A 9142-nucleotide genomic window follows, 5' to 3' on the forward strand; every position below is an offset into this window, starting at 1 on the left:
TCTGTAGTTTTATTTCTTTGAAGTATCTTTGTCTGGTTTCAGTATCAGGGTGATGTTGGTCTCATACAATAAATTTGGAAGATCTCCTTTTTCTGTTACTTGAAATAACTTGAAAAGTATTGGTATTAATTCTTTTTTGAAGGTTTTGTAAAACTCCGCTGTATATCCATCTGTTCCAGGGCTTTTCTTGGTTGGTAGTCTTTTAATGGCTTCTTCTATTTTCTCTTTTGTCATTGGTCTGTTTAAATTGTGTGTATCTTCCTGACTCCATCTGGGCAAGTCATATGACTTAAGAAATTTATCGATATCTTCACTATCTTCTATTTTATTGGAATATAGGGTTTCAAAATAATTACTAATTATCTACTGTATTTCTGAAGTATCTGTTGTGATATTGCCCTTTTCATTCCATATGTTGGGATTTTGAGTTCTCTCTCTTCTCTTCGTTAGCATGGCTAACGGTCTGTCTATCTTATTAATTTTTTCAAAGAACCAACTTTTAGTTTTATCAATTTTTCAATGTTTTTTTATGTTTCAATTTCATTGATTTCCATTCTGATTTTAATTATTTCTTGCCTTCTGCTACATTTGCTGTTGTTTTGCTGTTCTTTTTCTAGGGTTTTGAGATGAAATGTGAGTTCATTTATTTGTTGGTTTTTTCTTTTTTTGAGGAATGAACTCCAGGCAATGAATTTCCCTTTTAAAACTGCTTTCATTGTGTCCCATAGATTCCGATATGTTGTGTCTGTATTTTCATTTATTTGTAAGAATTTTTTGATTTCTTCCTTTATGTCTTCTGTAACCCATTGATCATTCAGTAACATATTGTTCATTTTCCAGGAGATGCAGGATTTTTTCTTCCTTCTTTTATCATTGATTTCCAGTTTCATTCTAAATGATCAGATAAGGTCCATTATATTATCTCCACCCATTTATATTTACTAAGAGTTGCCCTATGGCATAATATATGGTCTATCTTTGAGAAGAATCCATGTGTATTTACATGAGCTGAGAAGAATGTGTATCCACTTGATGATGGTTGATATATTTTATATATTTTGGTTAAGTCTAGGTTATTAATTGTGTTATTGAGTTCTACAGTTTCTTTATTCAGCTTTTGTCTTGTGGATCTGTCCATAGGAGAGAGCGGTGTGTTGAAGTCTCTGGTAATTATTGTGTTGTGGTCCATTTGACTCTTGAACTTGAGGAGAGTTTATTTTAAGAACGTTGCAGGACTATTGTTTGGTGCATACATATTGATAATTTTTATGTCTTGTTGGTGGATGGTTCCTTTTAACAGTATATAGTGGCCTTCTTTATCCCTTTTGATTAAATTAGGTTTGAAGTTGATTTTATTCGATATGAGTATGGCAACTCCTGCTTGCTTCAGAGGACCATGTGAGTTGTATGATTTTTCCCAGCCTTTCACTTTCAACCTGTGTATGTCCTTTCCTGTCATATGAGTCTCCTAAAGGCAGCATATTGTTGGATTCGTTTTTTTATTCAAGGTTACTAGCTTTTGTCTCTTTATTGGTGAATTTAAGCCATTAACGTTTAAGGTTATTATTGATCTATTGTTTGTTCTTCCAGACATGCTTATTTATGTATTTATTTTAATATGGCTCGTTGTCTTTTTGGTTATATTTTTTGTTTTTTTTTTTATACTGGGTTACCTCCCAATGTTAGTTTTGGGTGCTGTTTTTCAATTCCTCTTCTTGTAGTGTTTTGCTCAGAATGCCTTGCAGTGCTGGTTTTCTGGCTGCAAATTCTTTTATCTTTTGTTTATCATGGAATATGTTAATTTCATTGTGAAATCTGAAGCTTAATTTTGCTGGATACAGTATTTTTAGTTGGAATTCATTATTTTTCAGTGTTTGAAATACGTTGTTTCAGGATCCTGTTGCTTTCAACGTCTGTGATAAAAAATAAGCCATTAACCTAATTGGTTTACCCCTGAATGTAATCTGCCTTCTTTCTCTCATAGTTTTTAATATTCTCCCCTTGTTCTGTGTGTTGGATATCTTCATAATTATGTGTCTTGGAGTTGTCTATACATTTGTGGGATATTTCAGATCTCAGTGACCTTTGAGGATGTGGCTGTGAACATCACCAAGGAGGAGTGGGCTTTTCTGGATGCTTCCCAGAAGATCCTTTACAGAGATGTGATGCTGTAAGTTCTCAGAAACCTGGCTTTTATAGGTAATAATGATGGTTTTAAAATTAATCAAATCGAGAACTCATGTTTATTTTGCTCATTTATGTAGAAGGTGAAAAGGAAATCAGTTGATGAATTATTGAAGCATAAATGGCACCTACAATTTGGCCAAGCATTTCTAGGTCCTAAATATTCATAATGATTATTATGTTGTCTAATTTTAGGAAACAAGTGGGAAGACAAGACCACTGAAGATCAGATTGAAAACTGTGAAAGAAACCTAAGGTAACTGTACTCACAAGAGGAATTCGTGAGGGAATCTGAGAACTGTCATATAATTTTTAAAGCAAACCAACCGAACAAGTATGCATAATTTGAAATGTATTTATTCTTATAATATTTTTTATCAGAAATACATACTTATCTGTAACAGGTATTCAGTCTTTTCAAAGTATTTGACATGCAAAAGGACTATGAAATTGCATATGTGAATATGACTATGTGAATAATAGCCATAGAGAAGCTGTGTTGGAAAGGATTGTTTCCTTTTAATCTCTTTATTTTCAGGCAACTTTAACAAGTCAGAAAATCTAGCCTTTATGTGATGTTGGTAGAAATTTAAAGACCTATAAAAAAATAGAAAACTGTGAATGAGTTAGGTATCAATTATGTGCTGGTCACTTCTTCTTCAAAGAAGTCCTATGGTAAACTTCAAACTTTCCCTACAGAATAGTGTGGGGAAACCTTCAAATCGATTCCAATTTTTAACCAAACAAAGACAAATTTTAATAGATTAAATCCATGTGACTTCATTTTGTGTGCAAATGATTTCATATGTCCTTCTTTCCTTTATAGGCACATCACATCTCACTCTGGACACAAATACTATAAGCGTGAAGAATATGAAGAGAAGCCATGTGAATTTAAACAATATAGGAAATCTCTGGTTTCTCTCGAAAGTGTTGACACACAAATGTTGTTACAAACTGGATATAGACCATATGAAAGTACAGTGTGTGGGAAAGTCATCAGTTGTTCCAATGACATTTAAAGACATGAAGAAACTCATACTGGGGGGCAACCCTATGAATGTCAACAATGTGGTGAAGCCTCTTCTTCTCTCCCAGGTGTTCAAAGACACATGATAATACACAGTGGAGATAAACCTTTTCAATGTGAGGTATGTGGGAAAGGCTTTCATTTCTCCTCTTTATTTAGAAGATATGAAAAACTGATTCTGGAGAGAAATTTTATGAATGTAAACAAGATGGTCGAATCTTTATTTCACAGACAAGTCTTCAAAAGCACAATGTCACACACAGAGGGAATGCACAATTTAAATGTAAGGTATGTGGGAAAGACTTTGCTTATCCCAGATTACTTAGAATACATCAGAAAACACATACTGGAGAGAAGCCCTATGAATGTAAGCAGTGTGGCAAAGCCTTTACTAGATCTTGTGACCTTCACATACATGAAAGAACTCACACTGGAGAGAAGCCCTATGAATGTAAGCAGTGTGGCAAAGCCTTTGCTAGATCTGGTGACCTTCACATATATGAAAGAACTCACACTGGAGAGAAGCCCTATGAATGTAAGCAGTGTGGCAAAGCCTTTGCTACATCTCGTCAGCTTCCTATACATGGAAGAACACATACTGGAGAGAAGCCCTATGAATGTAAACAATGTGGAAAAGCCTTTGCTATATCCTATAAACTTAAGACCCATGAAAGAACACACACTGGAGAGAAGCCCTATGAATGTCAACAATGTGGCAAAGCCTTTGCTAGATCTGGTGACCTTCACAGACATGGAAGAACTCATACAGGAGAAAAGCCCCTATGTATGTAAGCAGTGTGGAAAAGCCTTTCCTACATTCCATCAGCTTCATGCACATAGAAGGACACATACTGGAGAGAAGCCTTATGAATGCAAACAATGTGGAAAAGCCTTTGCTACATCCTCTAAGCTTCGTGCACATGGAAGAACACATACTGGAGAGAAGCCTTATGAATGCAATCAATGTGGAAAAGCATTTGCTATGTCCTATCACCTTAACAGACATGGAAAAACACACACTGGAGAGAAGCCCTATAAATGTAAGGAGTGTGGAAAAGCCTTTACTAGATCTAGTTACCTTCAGATTCATGGAAGAACACATACTAGAAAGAAACCCTTTGGATGTCAACAATCTGGAAAAACATTTGCTTCATCGCGTCATCTTCACATACATGGAAGAATGCATACCGAAGAAAAGCCTTATGAATGTGAAAAATGTGGAAAAGCCTTTACTGCTTCCTCTTACCTTCAGATACATGAACGAACTTATACTGGAGAGAAGCCCTATGATTGTAAGCAGTGTGGCAAAGCCTTTGCTACATCTAGTAAACTTCAAATACATAGAATAGTGCATACTGGAGAGAAGCTCTATGAATGTAAGCAGTGTGGCAAAGCCTTTGCTAGATCCAGTGAACTTCAAATACATGGAAGAGTGCATACTGGAGAGAAGCCTTATTAATGTAAGCAGTTTGGCAAAGCCTTTGCTAGATCTGGTACCTTCACAGACATGAAAGAACTCATAGTGGAGAGAAGCCCTATGTATGTAAGCAGTTTGGCAAAGCTTTTGCTACATCCTGTCAAATTCATGAACATGGAAGAACACATACTAGAGAGAAGCCTTATGTATGTAAGCAGTGTTGAAAAGTCTTTGCTAGATCTAGTCATTTTCAGATTCATGGAAGAACACACACTGGAGAGAAGCCCTATGAATGTAAACAGTGTGGAAAAGCCTTTTCTAGATCTAGTCACCTTCAGATTCATGGAAAAACACACAATGGAGAGAAGCCCTATGAATGTAAGCAGTGTGGAAAAGCATTTGCTACATCTAGTTGTCTTCAGATTCATGGAAGAACACATACTAGAAAGAAACCCTTTGCATGTCAACAATGTGGAAAAACATTTGCTTCATCCCGTCATTTTCGCATTCATGGAATAATGCATACCGGAGAAAAGCCCTATGAATGTATACAATGTGGAAAAGCTTTTACTGCTGCCTCTTACCTTCAGATACATGAACGAACTCATACTGGAGAGAAGCTCTATGAATGTAAGCAGTGTGGGAAAGCCTTCACTGAGTCCTCTCACCTTCACTCACATGAACAAATTCATACTGGAGAGAAGCCCTATGAATGTAAGCAGTATGGCAAAGCCTTTGCTAGATCCAGTGAACTTCAAATACATGGAAGAGTGCATACTGGAGAGAAGCCCTATGAATGTAAGCAGTGTGGCAAAGCCTTTGCTAGATCTGGTGACCTTCACATACATAAAAGAATTCATAGTGGAGAGAATTCCTATGTATGTAAGCAGTGTGGCAAAGCCTTTACTACTTCCTGTCAGCTTCATAAACATGGAAAAACACATACTGAAGAGAAGCCCTATGAATGCAAACAATGTGGAAAGCCTTTGCTACATTCTATAAGCTTAAGAGCCATGAAAGAACACACACTGGAGGGAAGCCCTCTGAATGTAAAGAATGTGGAAAAGCCTACACTACTGCCTCTTACCTTCAGATGCATAAACACACTCATACTGGAGAGAAGCCCTATGAATGTAAGCAGTCTGGCAAAGCCTTCACTCAGTCCTCTTACCATCACTCACATCAACAAACTCATACTGGAGAGAAGCCCTAATAATGTAAGCAGTGTGACAAAGCCTTTGCTAGATCCAGTGACTTTCACAGACACGGAAAAATGTATAATGGAGAAAAGCCCAATGAATGTCAACAATGTGGAGAAGCCTTTGCCACATCTTGTCTGCTTCACACATGTGAAAGAACATATACTTCATAGAAGTCATATGCATGAAAACAATTGGTAAACTCTTCTGTTATTACTGTTTCACTCATATACATGTAGGAAGTTTACTGGAGAAAAATCCTTTGAATGTGAAATATGGTAAATCACATTTCATATCATCCTCAAAGACAAGAGAGACTCACACAGCTGAAAATGTGTGTGTGTGTGTGTGTGTGTGTTTGTGTGTGTGTGTGTGTGTGTTTGTGTGTGTGTATGAATGTGTGTGTGTGTGTGTGTGTGTGTGTGTGTGTGTGTGTGTGTGAGAGAGAGAGAGAGAGCAAAGGATCAATCGATCCACTGGGGATTTAGCCTGGTGGTGCTCTACCACTGAGCTACATTCCAGTTCCTTTTTACTTTTTATTTTGAGACAGGGAGTTGCTGAGTTTCTTAGGGTCTTCCTAAGAAGCTGAGGCTAGCCTCCAACATTGATTCTTCAGAATCAGCCTCTCGAGTCTGAGGAATTAAAGGCATACACCAAACTTCCAACTGAATAACTCTTTAAATGTGAAAAATATCACAAATCTTTCCATTGTCCCTGTTGCCTTCAAAGCCATTTCACTCACATTGAAGAAAAATCCCTCTGAATTTGGGGGATTTGCTACATTCTGTCAGCTTCATTTCCTTTCTTATATATGAAAACATTCATGCAGAGAAGCCCTGTGAATGTGAGAAATGTAGGAAATCTTCTAGTTTTCTCATTTTTTTCCTAAGGACTGGGAATATTGTTTTGGAATAAAAAGAATAAATCCTATGCAAGTAAGAAATATAAAGGGTTCAGCTGTTCTAGTTTTTTTCAGTTGTATGAAAAGACTCATAGTGTAGAAAATGCTGAGGATAAGCCATATGGGGATGTATTCAGCTTTGAGAGTTTTCTCCAAAGGCACAAAAGAATTCACATGTTAAAATCCCCTTTCTATCTTTAAAAATTGCAGTAACACTTTCAACTGTCCAGGTCCCTCTGAACAGCATTTAAGAAATCACACTGGGAAAAAGCCCTTTATGTAGAAATGTGGTGAGAACTTTGCTTGTTTCAGATCTATTTGAATTTTTTCAGAGATGAGGAAAATTTTATTTTATTTCATTTTATTTATTTATTTTGAGATAACCACTGTAGCTGTGTGACAATGGTGTGTGCCTTCATTTCTTTTTTTCTTTCTTTTTTTTTTTAAAGTACTCTGAGAGTACTTTAAAATACTCCCCTCCAACCCAGGGTACTGGGTTGGAGGGGAGTATTGCATCAGCATGAAGATTTGAAAGCAACATGTTTTTCTGGGTTAAATCTCTCTTATTGTTAGATTCCATTTTTCCGTATTTTAAGTCTTTTGTGTCTAATGTTTCATTACATATTGTATATGTTAGTTTAGGCCTCTCTACTCCAGCCTTTGGTACAGATTGGTGAAATGGCTCTTCTGAACTTCTTTCCTCTCTTTCTTAGTTCAGATTTCACCCAGGAGTGCTCTAGCACTGAGTTTCTCCACAGTCCTTTTAATTGTTATTTTTTGAGATGGGGTGAGGCTGGCAGCTGGGACCATAGGGATGTGTCTGTGTACCCTGCAGCTGGCATCTTCCTTTTGCTTGATTGCTTATTGATCTATTGATGACTCTGGGACCATCACTCTTGTCACTTGTGCTTGTTATAAGGCTCATGTATTGTGCTGTATGTAGGCACATTAAAGAGAATTATAAAACAATGTCATTTGTGTATATTGTTTAGAGAGGCGCTTTCTCAAAATATATTTTGCCCTATACTTGAGTTGCTTTCTCTTTTCTTTTCCCAGTCCTGGGGACCAAATCCTGCCTTGTGCATGCTAGTCAGGCATTCTAGCACTGAACGCTTCGTAGCTCAGGTGGTGAATTTGCTGCAGCTGTGAGTGTGGACCCCACAAATAACCACATCAGCAGATGTAGCTCTGCAGGTGTTTCTTCCACAATTGCAGCTGATCTCTTCCTTTTTAAAGGTCTTTTATACCAGTGAATTTTTTTTAAAAAACTACATCCAATTTAGGTTATCTCCCCATGAATAATACTTAGGTGGAATATGCCAGAAAACCCAGGCTTGATTTTTCTCTGTGTTTTAGAGTACCTCAGTAGGCCTGGAAAAAATTGTGTGATGGTTTTCTTAACACACACTACATGACCAAAGGCTTGGTAAGGAGCATCCCATTCTGGTGTCCTAATATAGCGGCTCTCCCTTCTCCACCAAATAATCTTAAATAAGCTTCTTAGGAGACCTTCACCATAATTTTCTTTCAACAGAATGTCAGAAAATGATTTTGCAAAGATCTCAATGTGGGTTATAACACAGACTTCTGCTTTTGTGGCAAAGCTTGGAAGACCTCTGACTAATCTTACAAGTGGTACACAAAGCACTTTCTGTGAACTAATCAAAACAACAACAACAAAACCTTTATGTATACCAATACATAAAATATAAACCTCCATCCGTGTCCCACTAGATGTAAATAAAGATCAATGAAATTCCAAGCAGTGAAACAAAAAAATTTAAGTGATACCCCTCAGAACCTAATCAATGTGCTCCTGAAACATTCCTTGGGTGTCTAGCCTCATGTGCCGTACATCACTAATAAAGCTACAGCCTCCAATCAGGTTATATTGTGCAGTACTTGCTGTGGAGTGGGCTGTTTCTGCTCAGGCTAAAGGATTCAGTTACTTGTCCCAATGATTCAAAGCCTCCTGAGCAAAACCTCACCCACAACCTATTCAGGTGTCATGGATCATGTGTGATTATTGGTAAGAGTTTCTTACATACTTGTGTTCAAATGTTGAAGTTTGCCAACATGCCAAAGATGGGTTGATTGTCACTGCTATCTCTGTTCCAGCCTTTTGCTGTGTCTTAGTGCTCATTTGGAAAGGAAGGCAAATAGAGTGTGCTGTGGCCCTTCTGTTTTTGATAAATACAGCATAAGCCATCCAGTAAAACTTCATCTTTAAAAGGTAGTTTTGAACGCTTCCCAAAATTTCCAAAAACTTTCTTTGCAGCCAATGAGTCGGTGTGGCAATTTCCTAGTTTTACATTTTTGATTTAGAAGAAATATTGCATAGAGGTGTGTGAGCACTTGACGCAGTCTGGACTTCTTTGTAATAAATCCATTTGCCAAAGGCAGTAGTTGCA

General features: G+C 37.1%; 1 pseudogene; it reads left to right on the forward strand.

The window, feature by feature from the left end:
• Positions 1–451: 451 nt before the first annotated feature.
• LOC144373618 (uncharacterized) lies at positions 452–6263 on the forward strand (annotated as a pseudogene).
• The last annotated feature ends 2879 nt before the right edge of the window (positions 6264–9142 follow it).

This window comes from Ictidomys tridecemlineatus, unplaced genomic scaffold, assembly GCF_052094955.1.
Source record: "Ictidomys tridecemlineatus isolate mIctTri1 unplaced genomic scaffold, mIctTri1.hap1 Scaffold_449, whole genome shotgun sequence".
Classification (NCBI taxonomy): domain Eukaryota; kingdom Metazoa; phylum Chordata; class Mammalia; order Rodentia; family Sciuridae; genus Ictidomys; species Ictidomys tridecemlineatus.